Below are 20,218 nucleotides of genomic sequence, written 5' to 3'. Positions count from 1 at the left end.
TTTAAAGGTCTACTAGCACTGATTTATTTGTCAGAAAAGCAAGTCTGGGAATTGTTTATCATGCATGTGAGTTTGTGTGTATGTTTAATACTGGGAAAGGTATACATCGTTGTTTCCCTAAAAAGAAAAGAATCCAAAGGTCAAAGATGGAACAGATTTGGCCCAAACTCTCCAAAAATAAATAAGTAAAAAGCACTACAGGAAAAAATGATCTCTGGGTTGCAGCCATGTACTGAATACTTTAAAAATAGAGATGCTGTAACATTTAACCATTAGTGCATACTTTTTAACAGATGACAAAATACATTTGTGACTTAATAACCAAGTGTTATTCCTACTATGTTTAAATCTATTTTTTATATGATAAAGTGCAATCCTGCCTTCGGATCAAGAGGTAGGAGAATCCTGACATGATTAATTCATTCATACAACCACATTTTCACTATGTTAATTAAATCATTTACAAAATAAGCCAATGTAAAAACAGTGTGTTCTTGAAGATTCTAATAGCTTGAAAAATGAATGCACCAAAAATGAAAAGCAGTTTTTCAATTTCATCTTGTATTTAAGGTAATGATGGAGGAGATGATCTTGGGTTTTTCTTTTGCTCAACTATGCTCATTTTTTTTTCATTATTAGAAACAACTGATTACTAGAAACCGGTCGGTTAAACTTGGGGCAAACTTTTAAATCCATCAACTGTCTCTGCTAACACAAGCTTATGTCTGCAAATTTTCTATTCTGGTACCTGGAGGGTGACTCTCATTACAGAAAAATCTTTTTTTTTTTTTTTGGTCTTTTTGATAATTTTGCTCGTAATTCTCTTTTGTGATTTCCCTTCATGATTTTACTAGCCGCTTTTGAGTTACAGGGGCGCAGCCATGGCCCCCGTGTTGGCAGATGTTCAAACACAGCCCACAGTTTAGTTGCAGGAAAATTCCCACTAGTCGAAAACAGACTCTGACTTGATCTCTTTTTAGAATGAGCCTTTTAAAAACAGCTCTGCTTTAAACAAAAAATAAAACTAAATAAAACAAGTCTTCCTCTAAAGGGAAGGTAACTAAGGAAAATAATGCTCTTTCAAATCCTTGACAATTGGGGATAAATCTTCCTGAGAGGCAAATCCCCAGGGGCACCTGAACGTATACTCGGGATCTTGAATAATTTACAGATTTCAGCTAGGGCCAGTTTGCGCCAGAATCCTGAAGAACCTACACAAGCGGCTGGGTTGGTGAGGTGGGCCTTTTACATAACTACTGCTCAAAGTGACTGAAGCAAACTTCTGGGGGGCTCAGGGCACTCACAACATCTTAGCTGTAAACTTGGACCATGGCACCTGGGGAGTCCAGTTCCCACAGAGCTTATGTTCGAGGCCAAACCTAAGCTTATGCTGCCAGTGCCAAATAAGGCCATAGGGATATATTCAAGGGGCTTATTATTTTTATTATTATTATTATTAAATTTCAGTAAGGTTAAACCTTAACCTGGTTCAGGACAGTACCATGCTAGTCTTTGGGAAAGAGGGTCACTTAAAATGGGGAACCAGGCGTTCTTCCCCTGTGCACGTACCAGGTGTCTTAGTCCATTCGGGCTGCCAAAACGAAATACCACAGAATGGGTAGCTTATGAAAAACAAAAATGCATTTCTCCCGGTCCTGGAGGCTGAAAGGACTCAGCTGAGGCACCGAAGCTCTCCTACAGTAGGTGGGAAGTCATGGAGGAAGTCCTCCAATTGCAGGAGGACGGGAAGGCTGGAGCATCTGATTTGTTGATATGAGTGTGTTTTAATTTATTTTTATTTTAAGATTTTATGATATGAGTGTGTTTTAAACCTCAGGCTAGATTGCTGTGTTTATTCAGCCTCTGGAAGACACTGCCAGGGTGCCTAGGACTGCCCTCTAGTGTCTGTGATCCTGTGGAATTTTCTCATGAAAAATAATTTAATCTCACAACTACTTCGATGGCTTTTTTTTCATTAAAATGTTTCCCAATATTGAGTTGATCTCTCCTACATTCAACACCGTCTTTGTCTCCTTGTTATGGCTTTGCAAATCATCAGGTGAAAGAGAGAAAAAGAAGATAGACAAGAAGGATGGAAGGAAGGAATTTGCCCATAAAAATAATATTTCTTATTTTCCCAGCTAACTGCAAAATCCAAATCAGATTTCCATGTCATCCATGTAAGGACTGTGTCCGATTCAACCTCACTTGCCTACTTGATTTTGTGGTTTGTTTATTCATTTTCTTTAACCATTCAGCAAGCATGAGCACTGGCTATGTCTTAGGCACTGTGCCAGCCCTCGAGACACAATTGTGAGCTAAAGAAATAGAATTTCCTCCCTACATGGAACCTATGATCTAGTGAGGAGTTAGGTGGCACACAAGCTAGCCACCTGATAACATGATAATTAATGGATAAGTTGACAAGCTCCAGGAGCAAAACTAAGAAGGTGTGCTTAGAGAATAATGGGGGTGAGGGTAAGGTGGAGAAGCTTTTATGAGATATTTTTCCTCAAAGAATACAGACATGTGACAAGCCAAAGAATAAAACACACTATTCATGCCACAACTTTAAAAATATATATATGGTTATAATCCTGTTCACCCAGATCTGGAAAACAAGGAATCCTATGACTTGTTTGGGGCCATTGACTTAGAGAAGTTCAGTTTTAGCAGAATTCATCTGTGTACAGGGAATCAAGTTAGGGCATTTAGAGCTCTTAGGGTACCAATGTATATTGTCATCTGTGTAACTTACATAAAAAGGCCTCCTGCTTATCGTGACAGTGAGTTACACTCACTGGCCTTGGTCATTTCAATTCCTTCTGTTCAAGAATGCCCTAATCTGTTTCCAGTCTTAGCAGTCTTCAAGAGAACAACTTAAAGGTTGGAAGTGGAGTTTTGGTCTTCTACTTAGATTGCTTAAAACGTGACTAACTGACTTAAGTTGACCTTTCTGGTTTTTATTGTTTTGACTTATTAAAAAATGTGTCCTTTTCCCAAAGGCCTCTGGGCACATGCACAAAAAAATGGAAATATGACAAGTTAAATTAAAACCAGCAGATGAAAGTTAAAATACCCTCATAAAGAAAAAAGAAAGATGCCAAGTCGAGTTACTGGAAGGAGAAAACTAAACCAAATGGATTAGGCTTAGCCCAGTTTTCAGCTGTTTGCAAGGAGGACTTGTTCTAAGTAGATCTTGGAGTAACTTCCTACAAAATCCCTGAAAAACTTTTGTCACTACTTAGTATGGTACCAAATCGGGGAAATAATGGCAATCCCAAAGAGGGAAGGGCTCTAAATTGTAATAACTTTTCTAATACTGTTAGGATTGTTGTCCAGCCCTTTGTCACTGTGTGATCTCACTCATCTGCATCTCATTCTTGCAAGGTGAGAGATTAGCCCTAAATATAGTGGGCATTTCTCTCTTGAACCCTAAATTTCTGCTGTCAGCTCAATCATGGTATGATTCTCTTTGGAAATCAATGCTGTTCATATGTGTTGAGGCCGTGTATAACATAGGCATTAAGAGCATGAGTTCCAGAGCCAGATATCTGGGTCCAGAGCCTAGTTTTGCCACTTACCTATAACACTATGGGCAAGTTACTTACCATTTCTATGCCTCAGTTTCCCCAGCTGTAAAACGAAGACACTAACAATATATCACAAAGACCTATGAGGACTCAACAAGTTGAAATGTATAAACCTATATGAGAGCCCATATGAAAAGCAATATAAGGGTTAGTCATTATTATTACTTACACTTCTAATTGGTTATAGAATGACATTATTTTTTCCTCTCCATTATCCACATGTGCCTACCCTTCACCAGGGACATCAGGTATTCACTGTTTGCCCGACCCTAGCCTGGAGATGATCATCCTCACAACCACAGTGCCTTGTTGTCTTGGTTGAGCCTTCTCAATTAATACTCCTTTGGGCAATAGCAGTTTGTAGAGAGGTTACCAAAAAATCTTGAGGGTTTTTTTTCGGGTGGGTAACAAGTGATGTTTCAGGCATATTAATATAAAAGTTATATAAATGAGGGAGAAACAGAGAATAGTTGGTACATAGTTATATAGGTCTACATGTGAAAAATAAAGATCAGAATTAAGGAGGTAAAATGCAATGACAACGGGTAGGCAAAAGTTTTTTGTTTTTAGTGTGTTGTGTGTAGTTGTGATTTTTTAAAATGTATACTTCTTTACTTTTAAATTTGAACTGTTTGAACCTCTGGGTTACTGTCTTAAAAAAATTCTCAGCTAGTATGTTTTCAAATATTGTATCTTTTCCACTGTCATCTCTTTCTGAGATGCCAATCAGGGTATTTTTATAACCTTCTCATAGTATAGTCTGTCCTCTTATTTTATTTGACATTTTCCATCTGTTTATTTCCATATGTTTTATCTTAATATTTTTCTTCTGATTTATCTTTCATCTCACTGATTATCTCTATAATTGTGACTAATCTGCTGTTAAATCAGTCTATTGAGTTCTGCATTTTGGTTAGTGTATCCTTAAGTTACAGAATTGCCATAGGTTATTTTATTGTCATAGTTTCTAGTTCTCTGCCAAAGTTACTAATCTTATTTTTATTTTATTAAACATTTTCAGGGTTAAAGTTTTTGTCTGTTAACTTTATTATGTGAATTGTGGGGGAGGGGTCTGTTTATATTATCTGTTGTTTCTCTTGTGTTTTGGTCCCATCTTGTCTCTTTGTGTGCCTCTTACATAGCAGCATTTTTAAAAAAAATTAAATACCAGATATCATATATTAGAAGATACACAAGTAACCTAAGGCCTAGAATGAATCTGTCTTATTCAGATAGAGTTTACACTTATTTCTGGCAGGCTTCTATGAGCAATAATATGGCTAACTCACTTTAATCAATTTTCACAGATCAAGATGACTCAAATCTGGGCTTCTGTTCCTGGAAGGGCCAATCTATTTCCAATTCATCCTTAGAGTGTAAACTGTTGGGGTCTTAACATTAAGTGTGAAATATTTACCATTGAACAAACTTCTTCCAAGACCATGGGTTACAATTTTTGTTTCCTTAACCCAATAAGCCCTTCCCACCCCAACCTCTCCTTATTCCATTTCATTAGAAAAATAACAGATTCTTCTAGGGAAACATGGCTCCAGATACTGGCTACCAAGCCTCATGGACATTGGCTCAGCAATTCCTTAGTGACTTATGAATGCCCCAGTGCCTTTAAAACTATGGAAAAAATACTTTGTCAACTTCTAAAAATTGTACTTCGCAGAACGGTTAGTCTGAAATATCTAGTCTGGCATTACCAGAGTTTAGGTCTGGATAATTTGGGTGAATAATGGTGCTCCTTTTAGAAAGGTAAAATTCTAATGTGAGACTTAGTTTAGGGAAAAGAATTTAGCTTCAAATATTTTGAATTTTTTTTTAAATTTTTTGAATTTGAAGTAAAATTTACATATACATGTAGAGTTGTCCAATAGTTGGTTTGAAATACAGGACAGAACCTTGATGAATAAGTCAGCTGATTCTTGCATTAGATTTTGCATGTAGAAAAGAATATTTACCAAAACATTTATCTCTTGCTCAAAGGTCCAATTGCAGAGATAATAGGTGACCTATATGCTAAGGGGTTGCTAATATTTATGGTCATGAGCTTGATGCTTTCCTTTACCCATATATATATATATATATATATATATATATATATATATATATATATATATATAATCTCTTTTAATATTTTTTAAATATTCCATTTTGAAAATGAGGAAACCTAAATTTTGTGGGAACTTGCAGTTCACATGTCTGGTAAGCAGTAAACCTGAGGATAAATCACAGAATGTCCCTCTGATTCCCAAGAACTTACTTTTTCTATTACTCCATTTCTATTTTCTAGATTTGGGAAAGGAAACTATCATCAGACTCTTTGAAAAATCAACACAAGGGGCATTAAAACAAGTGCCATCACTGAGCAAGCCCAGAGGCAACACGTATTAGCAACAAGCAGATCCAGGGACCAGCTTGTGTGTCTAACATCTTTCTCCAATAAAAGTAATAGTGTCCCTTAGAGAAATGGCTGATTCTAGGGTTAGGGAAGGAAATATATAAGATTAAGTTGAAGCATCTTGTAATGTAGAAAATAAGGGAGTGCTCAAAAAACAAACTGATGGGGGCATCCAGATGGCCCAGTTGGTTGAGCATCAACTCTTGGTTTCAGCTCAGGTGTCGTTCTCAGGGTTGTGAGTTCAAGCCCCACATTGGGCTCTACCCTGGGTATGGAGCCTACTTAAAAAAACAAAAATAAAAGCCAAAAACCAAAAAACAAAAAACCAACTGATGGGGACACATCAAGGGGACACAAGAGTCAACTTAAAGAGCTCCCAAAGGCTCCTTGAACAAGAAAATAAATAATATAGTATTGGATTATAACCCAAAGTATAAAAGAAATTATCACGAGCCCTGTTATGGCCTGAATTGTGCCCACTCACCCCCACCAAATTCAATATGTTGAAGCCCTAACCCCCAGTGTGAACATATTTGGAGATAGGGCTTCTAAGGCGGTAAATTAAGGCTCATAAGGGTGGGACCTTAACCCAGTAAGAAAAGGAAGAGACACGAGAGATCTGGTGTGCACAGAGGAAAGGCCAAATAAAGATAGAGTGAAAGGTGACCATCTACAAACCAAGGAGAGAGTTCTCATCAGAAACCAACCCCACTGTTACCTTGATCTTAGATTCCCAGCCTCTAAAACTGTAAGAAAATTTCTGTTTATGTCATCCAGTTTGTGGTATTTTGTTATGGCAACCCTAGCAGACTAATACAAGTCCATAGCGATAAAAATAAATGATTGAATAAATAAAGAAACGGGGAGAAGAGACAAGTTCCCATATGGAAGAATTTTTTAAAAATGTGTGTAGACACTTCCCCCTTAAGAAGGTGAAACGACACTTCCTACCCCCTCAATGTGGATTGTACACAGTGACCTTCTAACAAAGAGTGTAGTATAGAAAGGGGGTAAATATTCAGAAGATTAACAGCCTCAGTAGGAATTTATGTTGATAATGTACCCTTGATGATGTGATGAAAATTGTACTTTACCATGTCTGTGGTCTTCCTCCCCAAAACTATAATCCCAATGGAATCAAGAGAAAAACAACAGACAAACCCAAATTGAGGGACACTCTACAAAATATCTGACCAGTATTCCTCCAGAGTGTCAAGGATGGTCAAAAGAAGAAGTCTAAAAACTGTCACCCCTTAGAGGAGCCTAAGAAGACATGATTACTGAATGTGATGTTGTACCCTGGGTGAGATCCTGGAACAAAGTATAAAACTAAAGACAAAATATAAAACTAAAGACATTTCAAAGATGAAAACTAAAGACATCTGAATGAGGTATGAGCTTCAGCTTGTAATGTACCAATTTGGTTGGTAAGTTTGACACATGCGTCATACTAATGTAATATCTTAACAACAGGGGATACTGGACGCAAAGCATATAGAGAAACTACCTGTACTATTTTGTTTTGCAAGTTTTCTGTAAATCTAAAACTATTCTAAACTTAAAAAGTCTATTTAAAACGCACATGCAAAATTGCATATTTGTTATATCTTCTATATAGTTTCTCTCCTACACTGTTTCTCTGAATATTCCAAAGTGAATTTTTATTTGCTTTATCTTGGGAGGAGAGTTTAGTTCAGTTTTGTTTCTTCTCACTGAGCAGGACCCATTTTTTTGCAGTTAAAATTGTGCCACATCTTGGCAGAAGCCCAGGAGATAAGGAAGGCTGGGGTGGAGAGGGCCAGCTCGAAACCCAGCATGTTTAGCTGTATGAATGAGGAATTCCTGTAGGCATACTTTAAAGACGCATGTGTGCAGTCCCTGTATTTGAGACATCTCCACATCTTTATCCCTCTCTGCCTTAGTCATCAATTTCTTTCTCCCTTTGTAGAGAATCTCTGAAAATTCCTGAAAACAATATTTGCTTTTAGATGTTTTGGATTAAATCCTCTATTGTCTTTTTTCCTTTGACTCTCTTGTTCTCCCTTTTCCCACAGAGAGACTCCCAGATTTTTCATTTTATTTTAAGATTATGTTACTGAACCAGATGATCCAACTTCATCCTTTGCTTCTCAGGCTCAAAAAGAAAAAAAAAAGAAAGAAAGAAAGAAAGAAAAGAAGCCCATGCTGTGGGATTTAACAAACACTTCTACCTCTTCCCTTCCAGACCCCGTCAGCTGCGCTGTTCCAACAGCACTCAAAGTAGATCTACAACTCCAAACCCCAATCCTCCTGGATTTTAGTGCTGGCTTTCCACCAAAAACTTGCTCCAGCTGTACTGGCCTCTAATTTCTTAACTCTTTCTTTTTCCTTACTCTCTTTTTGAGAGAGATGAAGGAAAGGAGATTCCTTCACTCTTCCCTCAAGTGTTTATCAACCACCTAGTATATGCCGGCCACTGAGATTACAGCAGTGAATAAGGTAGGCGAGGTCCCTGCCCACATAGAAGCTGCATTCTAATGGGTGGGTGACAACCATGAAGCACTTGTTATTGTTACAAGATTTATCTGCGTGTGTGATTTCACTTAGTCCTGATGATGTAGGCACTATTGTTATCCTCATTTACTGAGACACAGATGCTAACTGACTTACCCAATGGCATGTAGCTAAGTGCATGATGGAGATACAATTTAAATCCAAGGGCTCAGATTCCAGAACACTTGGATTCCTAACCATTATAAATATTGGTACAAGTGTTCTTTGAGGGTAGGTAAATATTATCCTATTTCTTTCTAATCTAAAAACATATATGTTGGGGTTTTTTTTTGTTTAGAATTTATTTATTTGAGAGAAAGAGCATGCATGCAAGAGCACAAGGTGGGGGGAAGGGCAGAGGGAGAAGCAGGCTCCCTGCTGATCAGGAAGCCCCATTCCGGGGCTCCATCCCAGGATCCTGGGATCATAACCTGAGCTGAAGACAGACGCTAACCTGAACCACCCAGGTGCCCCTGTATGGTGCTTTACGAAAAATCTCTGTAATAGCTCTTTATTACAATTCTAAAAAGAAAAGTCAGTTCATTTTTAAGGGAAATGAATTAAGTTGGCATTCAATAGTTGGTTAGGTAGCATAGCACGTATCCCCTCTCTTTCCCATTTCTATGGGGAAACTCCCGCCCCTCCACATTCCGGCCCCCATTACGGAGTATGCTGGTGGTTCAGGTGTGATGGAGCTTCCAGGTTAGGCTCTGATTGGCACTAGCCAAATAGCCTGTGCCATCTTTCTGGCCACATGATTGGTAGGGGTGAGGTTAGGAATGAACCAATCAGTGCCTGGCATTCTAATAGCGGCCATGGTTGGTTCAGGTTTATATAACCAGAGACGAGAGATGAGTCTCTTTCTCCTCTAGATTAGGAAAGAGGAGACAGTATCTCAAGTGCTGCTGACCGCCGTCATGGAGGAAGAACTGGGAGAAGCAGAGATAAATGGAGCCAGAGTTCTGAACTGAACCACGCCTTACATCTGCCTGGCTTTTCAACTTTTCAGTGATGTGAGTTGTAAATACTTTTTATTGTTTAAGTCACTTTGAGTTGGAGTTTCTTTTAGTTTCACTGAAAATCATGCCATCTAACACAAATAATTTTTATATTAGGCATATAAATTCTAAATAAGTAGGTTTTTCAAAAACAAATTCCACCAGAAACTGGGGGGGGGGAACCCCACTAAATTATCTAGAAAGCTTCAAACATCCAGAGAACATTTGCAAACAAATTTGAATCTTTGACTTATGTGAAAAAAAATAAGTAAAATACACCTAGCTGGGCATTTACTTGGTTTCACACATGAAGATAATCAAGATTGTGAGTTAATAGTTTGGGGCCAGATGTAACAGATGCTCAGTTAATTGGCCGGCAATGTGCTGGTTTCAGATTGTAGCAAACAATTGTCTTGGATTTTGTTGCTAAAAACACTCCTGTTTTTGCCAAACAACACTGTTTTGGAGGTTCGCCACCACAAACACAGAAAGCTGGCTGTGGTGAAAGTTTGTCGTTTTGGTGGGACCATGAGACACCACTAGATTATAATAATGTGAGAGGCAAGACATCAGCCTGTGTGTCTTCAATTAATCACGTCTTCCCCGGTAAATTTAAAAGCACAGCTTCATTCTCAATAGCTAGTAACTAAGAGGATAATAGTGATGTGATTAGGATTTTAAAATGTACAGGGAGTTGCATTCTATCTAAGAGTGTGTACACATCCAAGGACGTTCCCTCCATGTCCAATTTAATGTTCCATCCTGATTTTACCCTCCGAGGACACGAGACCAAAGCTAATCAAGAATCAGTTGAGATGTAGCACAGACTTTTACCAAATAGGGAAGACACAGTCTGGAGAGAAGTCAGCTCTCTGATAGGAGATCTCCTTGTAGTTTTTTAGCTTCCCTATTAGATTTGTGGGCCCAAGATGCCTGTAGAATAACAGTAAAAACGGCAGCCTTCCACTCTGCTCTTAGAACAAAATTTTAAGAAAATAGAGGTCTGGCTCCAGTGGTAAAAACAGAAGTGGTTAGAAGTTTTACCCCCCGTTTCTATTTCTTTTAATATGAACTACTGTGCCTGACAATTGGGATGTAGACAGGGATAAATCATATATTTATTCCCATAGGAATAAAATACCTCTGGATCTCTGCCCTGTTCTGTTAAAACTAATGAGGGTGAAATTCATGTCTAGTGCAAGGGTAACATCACATGCACGGAGCACCTAGGCTCTGGACAGATTGTGCCCCAAGAGCCAGTTTTTATGGGTTGTATGGAACTTGGAATGTATTTTTTGATGGGAACAAATGTGGTAATCAATAAGCCCACTAGTTTGTTCATAATGGCCTCGTAATGGAGCAGTATATCACAAAACCCAACCATGACATTAATGGTGCTTCTGGGATGAAATGGTTCAGACCACACTTCCGTTGCTGTCCTTCTCCCTGGCTGCAGTGGGATTGGGGTCCTTCTTGGCTATTCAACAGGCACATGGTGGAGAACTGTGGAGAAAGTAATTGGTGGGTAGGAATAGGCAAGGCCTCAAGTATGGAAGCAAATAGGACTAAGGGGCTCTTGGAAAGGGGATGAGAGCATTACTGGACCATGAGATGAGAAAGGTCATGGCTCCTAACAGTGTAAGTCCTATGGTCTCTGCTTATGACTCCTCTCTCTTTAAAAAATTCTTGTCTTTGAGGACAACGTCAAGGATGTAGATTTTTGCCTAAGGTCACTTCAGAAACATAGGAAATGATGGGGCATTAATTAAGTTCAAAGAACTGGGGGATTTCAGTGAATCTTGACACGAGCGCAGGCTCTCCTGATGTTACCAAACACTTCAGAGTTCTGTATAGTGGAATTTTCATCACCTACAGCCATCAGATAGAAAAGTCAAAATTAAATAGACGTCAAACATTGCCCTGACATGAACATCACTGTAGCAAAGGCCTCGTTATAATCTTCTTTTCCTATTCAAGGCAAACAAAATTTGACTTCTCTTTGAAATGCGAGCAGAGTTAAAATTTTATTTTTCTTTATTTGTGAGTTTTGATTTAGTTCAATTTTATTTTAGGAAGTACACATTCATTTTTCTATGAAAAACCTAAGTATACATCTTTATATATTTTGTCTACCCTTCTTCAATAAAATAAGTTGTATATACCTTTTTTGTAAAGGAAAGGGGTCCATACCTTCCATCAGCTCATCAAAACATTGATGTCCCCCAAATGGCCAAGACTCACTGCTCCACTAAAATGAAAGTATAGGCATTAATTATGGGTCCATTCATAGTTATGATTTTGGAGAAAAGCTGGAAATTTTTCCTACAGCATTCAAAATGGTGACTTCAGGGCTTATTCATTTGAAAGGACTGAATTCCTTTTTTTAGGATGACAAAAAATTTGTACTTGCGGGGTTTTAATCTATGTCTTAGCAGTTTACAAAAGAGAAATGTTGTAAATATATTTATATATAGACATAAAACGTTATAATACTTATAGATACTATTGAAGGATAAATATGCAAGTAAGTTATCCAAGGTGATAATAATCCCTGATCATGAAATTATTTCTTGGTATGACACTTGGTTCAGGTTTGTCAATAATGAAACGGTGTACTGTGTAGGCTACTCAAGATTGGGAACGCTACCTTTTGTGTTCTTTGACCCTCTCTAAAAACCTGATCTCTTGCTTGCCACCTTTTTATGTATATCATAATATTATACTCTAATTCCATACTCGGCAGAATGAATACTCACTGCAAGTCTAGTTATCTTTCTTTTGTCTTCTTATTACCCCCATCTACTCAATAGTCTAGTTAGCCTCTTCAGGTGTTATTCTCTCTGTCAATATCCTCCTCTACTCTTAATTCTTTCTGATATTCCACTGCAATAATCTTTGCTCACTTCACCAGTTTTCTGTTATCACAGGCTTCCTGAAATTCTGCCATGCTCCAATCTCCTTGCTTGGCAAGAAAAAAAAACAAAACAAAACAACATAAGCATTGGATAACCATCGCCTGAGCACATTCTGTGGGTGTCAGGCAATGTGCTAGGTGCTGGGGATGAGATACATGCTCTCTGCCTTCCAGGAGTTAAAATCTAGGCAGATTGAGCAACCTGATGATATCTTCCTGGAAGCTTCTGTCCTCTGCTAGTTAGGAAAAGAGCTGTTGGAATGAATAGTTTGGGGGGGCTGCCTTCTTGCCGTATTTACATATCAGATGTATCCCTGAGCATTATATGGGCGCTAAGTAAACATGCCATGCCAGTCGCATTTTACAGAGGGCCAAGCAGACATGCAAAGATGGTGGCCATTTTATAAATAAATTCATTTCAACATTACTCACTCTGAGAACATTCCAATTTTCCTACCAAAAAAAAAAAAAAAGTCCCATTCCTTTTTGACAACTCTGATGATGTGTCAGTACTTTGAGGAAGACTTTTTTGGACTTCATTTAACCAGCCAGTCACTTAGCCAGTTAACATGTTTGCCGAGCACAGGTTGTTATGTGCCAGATTCTGGGCATTCAGCAGAGAACAAGACACCCTCAGGAGTTTGCAATCTATTGGAGAGAGTGCAGATAGAGATCCATTATGTTGTCTTGTGCCTCATTTCTCTGTGCTCTAATTTCCTTTAAGTCCTATAAGTACTATAAATAGCTGGTTTGGTTTGCTTGGTGGAGCCAAACTTGGAACTCCTAACTTCAGAGCCCCCAGTGTGTGACAAGGCCCCTGACAGTGGCTCACTCAATAGCTTTTCTGCTGTGGTTGGCTTCACTGGCTCTACGTGGATCACTTTTTAGTAGAGAGACAGTGGTAAACTTAAGTACTCTGAATAGAGTCACAATAGTATTCTTTTGCCAAGTTCTTGTACACGATAGACTGCTGTTTGTGTGTGCTCCTGTAAAACTCATAAAGGTGGATGTCATCCATAGTAAAACTAAGAGATTTTCCAGAGATACTGTAATTTGATTTCTGGGAAAACAAATGGTAAATCAAAGCCTGGGATACAGCCTTCAAAGCATTTAAGGGCAGATATTCCAGCAGAGTGGGTTTTGAACTGTGTGAAATTCCACTCCTCCCTCATCCTAACACTGCCTACTCCTTGCTCTAATGCATTGAGAACACGACATATATCTGTCTGTCCTCATTCAGGGACCGTATGCTAACATGCACTGGAAACAAGAACTTTCTTCAAATAGCGCTATCAGGTTTTCTCATTATTTCCCACACTGTGATTTCCAGAGGGAATGAATTACCACCCTGGCCAGGTTAGTACCTTTTTTCTTTTTGTTTGGGGTCCATCTGTGCCTACTTCTTTTAGCCACCCATCTACAAACTGGGGGAAGGAGAACACCCCTGTATCTGATGCTTGAGGACCTGTGGTCTTTTAGGCTGATTAGGGTGCCCACTTGGCACTGTGATGGTTAATTTTATATGTCCACTTGTCTGGGCTGTAGTGCCCATATATTTGGTCAAACATTACTCTGGGTGTGTCTATGGGAGTGTTTTTGGGTGAGATTAACATTTACATTGGTGGACTTTTGAGTAAAGCAGATTGCTCCCCATAATGTAGGTGGACCTCAACTAATTAGTTGATGGCCTGGATAGAACAAAAGACCAACTTCCCCCAAGCAAGAGGGAATTCTGCCAGCAGACAGCCTTTGGATTTGAACTGCAACATACTTTGGATTTGAACTCTTGTTGGGTCTCTAGCCTGCCAACCCACCCTGCAGATTTTGATCTGGTCAGCCTCCACAACTGTGTGAGCCAATTCCTTAAAATGTATCTCAGTCTCTCTCAAGCTCTCTCTTTCCCTCCCTCCCTCCATATATATGCATATATGTGTGTGTGTGTGTGTGTGTGTGTGTATACACATACACATCCTACTTTCTAAAGAACTCTAATATATTTGGTCAGCAGATGCCTGGGCTACCAACAAATACCTGGTCCTTTGGCTCCAAAACTTTGTGATGCTATAGCTCTAACAGAGCGGTGCTTATGTATAATGACCCCTCCCTGAAAAGAAGTAGTAGTCATGGAATTTGGAGTGTGCACAAGAAAGAATATGGAGGGAGGGTAGCTCTATGAAGCAACCAAGGGTGGCTAAACCCATGTACTTTACCTGTGCCATAGCAACACCCTAGCTGAGCCCTGGGCCTATTCAAAACATCACATGTTATCCAACAAGACTTTTAGTGGCCTTATATTTACCATGACATCACAGTATGCTGCCAACTAATGTATTTACTTAGAAGGATTTGGACCACTGGAACCCATTTTCCTCTTGATCAAATTGAGCACTTAACACTGGGAACTTTAAAATGAAATGTGGCCAGTTACTGGAAATCGTGGTCAAAGAAGGAAGTGGTGGCAACAATAGACCATCTACCATCTGTTCTACCCAAGGTCCCATTTTTAACGGTGAGGGACATATGTGGTTGGCAAAAGAGATGTTAATAATAATCTACCCTGGATTGATTTCACTAAGATAACCCTTTATTTCCCCCTTGCTTTCTCTGTGGAAATCATCCAGAAAAACTTGGCTCTCTTAATTGACATGTTTCCTGTAGTGGTCCCACCTTTCAAGGACTCTGCCTTCTTACAGTGCCCACCACTCCTCTTGTTGGCCCCCCCTTCCATTCCTAGCAGAGCAGAGCCTTGTCCCCGCTGGTTGCTCTTCTTGTTCTGATCGTGAGTGTTTATAAGCCACTGATCTGTTGAATCCAGTGTGGTCAGAAGAACAGTGACTCAAATCCTATTGGTGCAACTTTTTCAACTTATTAAATGTACTGCTTAGGAGTAAGAGTTGTAGCTAACTAGACTAAGATGATGACCAGAAGAAGGTTATCTGATTTATTATGTAGTTTAAAACATTTAAAACTTAACCAGTTTCTAATTTTAAACACGTTCACAGATTAGCGAAGCATCGATAGATGACCCGGTCCCACATATGCTCACGGATTATTTGGCCACATCATTCTTCCACAGTTCAAGAATTCTGTCCTCATTTTGTATCCCAATTCTGTAGAGCATTGTTCTAGAACAGTAATTCACCACCTTGGCTATGCTTCTTGTGGGAATTTAGAAAAAGGACTGTGTTTAAACTTTGTGCCAAAGTTCTACCTCTGAATATCAGGATTCAGTAGATCTAGGAGGAGGCCAAGTGATGTATAGTCTTAATATCCTGGGTGATTCTGTTGTCAGACCAAACAGCTGACTGTTCTAGATCTTCCAAGTCTGGTTCCATCTGCCCACTGTATGCAGATGATCAGCCATATGGATCATATCGATTGATACTCTATATTAACTCCAGAGGAGAACCTCTTACTAAAAAAGACACATGCGCTACATATTCCTAACAGAATTTAGTTGCAATGACTCACATGGCCACTGGCCAGAACACTCTCTTTTGTATCAATCATTGTTTCACTCCCACTGGTCCCCTGCCATCCTTGGCACCGCTGTTAACCTAACAGCTGGTCAATATTAAGGAAGCTATCCTTATACACATATAAGGAGTTCCACAGCTAATGCTGCACCTCTGGGGGGAGGGAGTCAGGGAGATTTGTGAGTCTGGGCTTGCCTCCAAACACAATGCACATTCTGCCCACGCCAGCTGCTGAAAGACCCTGACTTCGGACTCTCCAAGGTAACTAGAGAAGCTCTCTTCAGGGTCATCTTGCCCCATACCTTCTATTTCATGCTCATCCTGATCATCAAAACTCAAGATTCCCTTCTTTACCTTGGACCACATAGAGTGTGTTAGAAGAGGTTCTGGGCAGCCAGTGGCATTAAAATCAGCCACTAGGAAGTGTCTGGTTCAAAGAGGTACTTGAGGGAACCCCTCTCCCACCTCAGCGATGTTCTAGGGAGCGTTAGGGTTTGCCCTGGGTAGTGCCACCCCTCCCTTCCTGGTAGGAAAGAGTCAGAGCAGGTAGGGGCTGGTGTCTAAATTCAGTGGGCCCCTTTTATGATTCATCCCACTAAAACTCAAGGGGGCAATTGCTTTTAATAAAAGCTACTGCAACCATTTCCTTGGGGGTGGGGGAGTGTTCTCAGACTCTGTGCCCTCCCCCTGGTATAAATCTTTTCACTTAGGCTGGCTTCTTGCCTTCTAGCCAATGGCCACGCTCACACCTGTGTTTTCTTTCCATCTCTTCTTTCTCCAACCCTAGCCTCTTGGGATTGAATTCCCAATTGGATGTAATAAACTCCTCTCAAATGTGCTGGTTCTTGGGTCTCTAGTGGTCAAGCGACCTTTTCCCTAGTACCCTTTCTACGTTCCTGGGATGGATCATCGTAACCCAGGCCCAGCAGCCAAACTCCCATGCTTTGGGGAGCCAAAGGGGCTAGACCCAAAACTTGCAGCAAGACTCAGGAAGAAAAATCAATACTACTTCCTGGCACGTAGAAAAGAAACTGTAGAAGGATACCAAGTCCCCATGGGGTCTCTCCCTCCGCTTGCCCTAGAAGTTACCACAAGTACTGAGCTATTTCTTGATTACTCTGTCATTATTTAACTCTTGAGTTATTTATTTCATGTTCCTAGGTTATTAGTCCTTTGAAGGCAAGAATAACGTGCTGTATCTACTCTGTGTCTTCATAGTATCTGGTATAATCTTTTACTTGGAATGGAGGACAAATAAATATCAATACACGTATAAGTACTAAAAAATATGAAAATATACATAACTAGCACTATCTCCATATACAAAGATAGAATTAAATGGAATGAGCTCAAAGCGTTTTCTAGTTAAATGATCAGTGACCTCTAGAAAGAGTCAGTGAAAGATAGGAAGGGTCTACCCAGTCCTTCTAGGAGGGGGGCAGTGCAAATTCAACAAAAGGACTTTTTGAGAATGGCTGAACACATATTCTGAAATGAGAGCTCTAAGCAACAAACTGTAGATGTGTCCAGAGCTCTCCCCCAGAGCAATAAAGACGTTCAGTGTGTTGTGGTAACAGTCTTCAGTGCTTCCTCAATCACGAACCTAGTGTTAACCAGGGTGGGCTAGAGACTCATGTCTGGAATCTGCTTTCTCCAGGCCTTTGTTCTGCACCAGCTGTGACCTCTTTTTTTCTTTCTTCCCTTTTTTTTCTTTCTTTAAAGTCCCTGTAACTAAGCACAGAAAATAACTCGTCTTTGCTCCTGTCACTGCTCCCAGTCCAGTCTCCGAGTGATGGAGTTTTGTGAACTGATTTTTAGGGAAGATTTTGCTTCTCCCAGCGTGTTCTGCAAATGCTGGCCAGCCTTTTTGGGTTGATGCTGTATCTCTGTCTTTTCTCTCTGCCTGGACCAAACCGTGTTTGGATTCTCTTTACGGGTTTTCTTCTCTTTAGGAGAGGAGGATCTCATTGTCCAGCCAACTTACTCTGTGCAGTTATTTTAAGCGGCTTTGGTGGGAGCAACCCCTTTCTGCTTAGAGTCTGGGTTGAACATGGACTTCCCCTGTGCTGCCATGACACTCCCTGTAGCTCAAAATCAAACCACTCAGAGGCATTGTTCCATCTACTCACTTTGGCCTCGGTGGCCTGTGGGAGCCGGGGTTAATAAGGGATGAGAGAGGGTGAGTGCCGCCGTTCATAATTGGAGGTGAGCGTGGTTTGATGATGGGGAAAAGAGTACGCGGTAAAGTTCCCCTATAATCCATCATTGGTTTATTTGATCATAACAATACATGTAATTTGGGGTCGGTGAATAGATTCTGTGGTCTAGGGAAGCATCACAAAAATGTACTGAGGAACTTAGATTTTTGTTTCTAGATGGGACATAAAATAGGAGGAAGCAGGGGCATGTTGGTGAGGAGCTAGCTCAGTATAGGAGGTGGGGAGGTCTATGGCTACGTCATGAGGAGAAAGGGATAACGCTTGGGACCAGGTAATGGAATGGAAGGAGTGAGAGAGGAAAGGTTAGGTACCACAAGGCCCAAAAGAACACTGACTGATGCTGCTGCCAGCACCTGGGAAATCAGAGAATCTGGCGCGGGCTCCGTGTGAGTTAGTGAGCTGCCTCGGGGATGCCGCTTTCGAACAAGCCACTCAGTGGCTCACATGTCATTCAGTCTTGGCTCCTGGAGCTTGCCTGAGCCCCAGAACTTCACTTCGGGGACAGATTTTTACAGGCTGATGTTCCCCACGCCTGCTTATTTTTCATCAGACATTCTACCGCTGGTTCATAGAATTCTGATTGCTGACAGCATGTGCATTTCAAGGACCTGTGGTGACTTTCTGCTGCAGTCCTAGGAAAATAAGGCTGGGGCACCTGGGTGGCTCAGTTGGTTGAGTGTCTGACTCTTGGTTTCAGCTTAGGTCATGATCTCAGGGTCCTGGGATCAAGCCCTGCATCAGGCTCTGTGCTCAGCGGAGTGTCTGCTTAAGGATTCTCATTCTCCCTCTGCCCCCTTCCATCTCACTCGCTCTCTCAATCTCTCTCTAAACTAAATAAATCTTTAAAAAAAAAAAAAAGACTGTCTTCTCTAGGGGGATATTCCATGTATATCTCCTCTAACTTCTCTACAAATTATGATAGCGGCCAGAAAGTAGGTTTTTCATGAATTCTTCAAAAAAAATCTCCCGGGTTACTTTCTTTTTCAGTTTGCATGTGGAGGGGACTGGAGATTGGGTGAGGGAGTGAGAAAGAGGGACAGCTTGGGAGATGCATTTTTAGCGCAATAGGAGTATTTTCTCGTGCGGTTTGGCTTTTGTTGTTGTTTTGTTTTTGAGAGCAGTAAAGCCCAAAGCTCAATTTGTTTTTGATTAGTTGTAATTGCTGAAAAGGGGCCCTTGGTCTTGGGCAAAGCCAGAGAGGAGTGTATACAGCAGTAATGTAATCCCAGATACTTGATGGAGGCTCTGTAATTAAGGCCAACCATGATAGGCACAGATAATTCTCTGTAGAGGGGGCTGAGGCAGTTAAGTGTAAAAGGCTGGAAATCGTGCTAGATTCAAAAGACAGGGTTTTGAACGCATCTGGAATGACGGCTAAATCTGCTCTAGTAATGTAGGTGAGCCATTTAAATCAGGGAGCCTGGGTTTCTGAATAGGGCTGAGTTACAGGATTACATCTCTGTTTACATGAGGTCCTGGCCAGGAGCTGTGTGTGTGTGTGTGTGTGTGTGTGTGTGTGTGTGTGTGTGTGTGTGTTTTGATTTTAGCTCTAGGAATTAGAGTTAAGGAATCAGAGGCTGTCTTGTGTGCTTCCAGTGTTCCAAAAAAATTTTTTTTCTCTTAACAACTCAGACGTTCTAAATCTCATGTGGAAGTATTCAGAAATACAGTAACTGGAAAGACTTGAGTCAAGCCATTAACAGCTTGCTGGCACTAAATAAGGAAATGCGAGACAATCCCACTGGTACTGATGAACCTTTATGTGGATTGCGAGGCTTTTCCTGGTCACGGGAAGAGGCGGCCCCATGGCTTGTCCTTCCCTGCCACATCTGTCTTCCGTGAATTTACAGCTCCCTGGGTACTAAAAGAATAATGAAAAGATTTTTTCTTTTCCTCATCAAAGTTCTGGGACCCACCTCCCCCCCCCTTCCCCTGCGTCTCTCCTCGAAAGAAAGACACTTTAAAGTATGTATTTAAGTTAGGAACACTCAAAATTTTAAGGAAATTAAATAAACTAAAATCCATCAATTTAAGTATAAATCACAAATTCTGTCAGCATGCCATCTAGTTCATTACATA

Source organism: Eumetopias jubatus, unplaced genomic scaffold (assembly GCF_037043125.1).
Source record: "Eumetopias jubatus isolate StellerSeaLion01/CBP00866 unplaced genomic scaffold, mEumJub1_p1.0 scaffold_8, whole genome shotgun sequence".
Classification (NCBI taxonomy): domain Eukaryota; kingdom Metazoa; phylum Chordata; class Mammalia; order Carnivora; family Otariidae; genus Eumetopias; species Eumetopias jubatus.
This window is presented reverse-complemented; position numbering follows the sequence as displayed.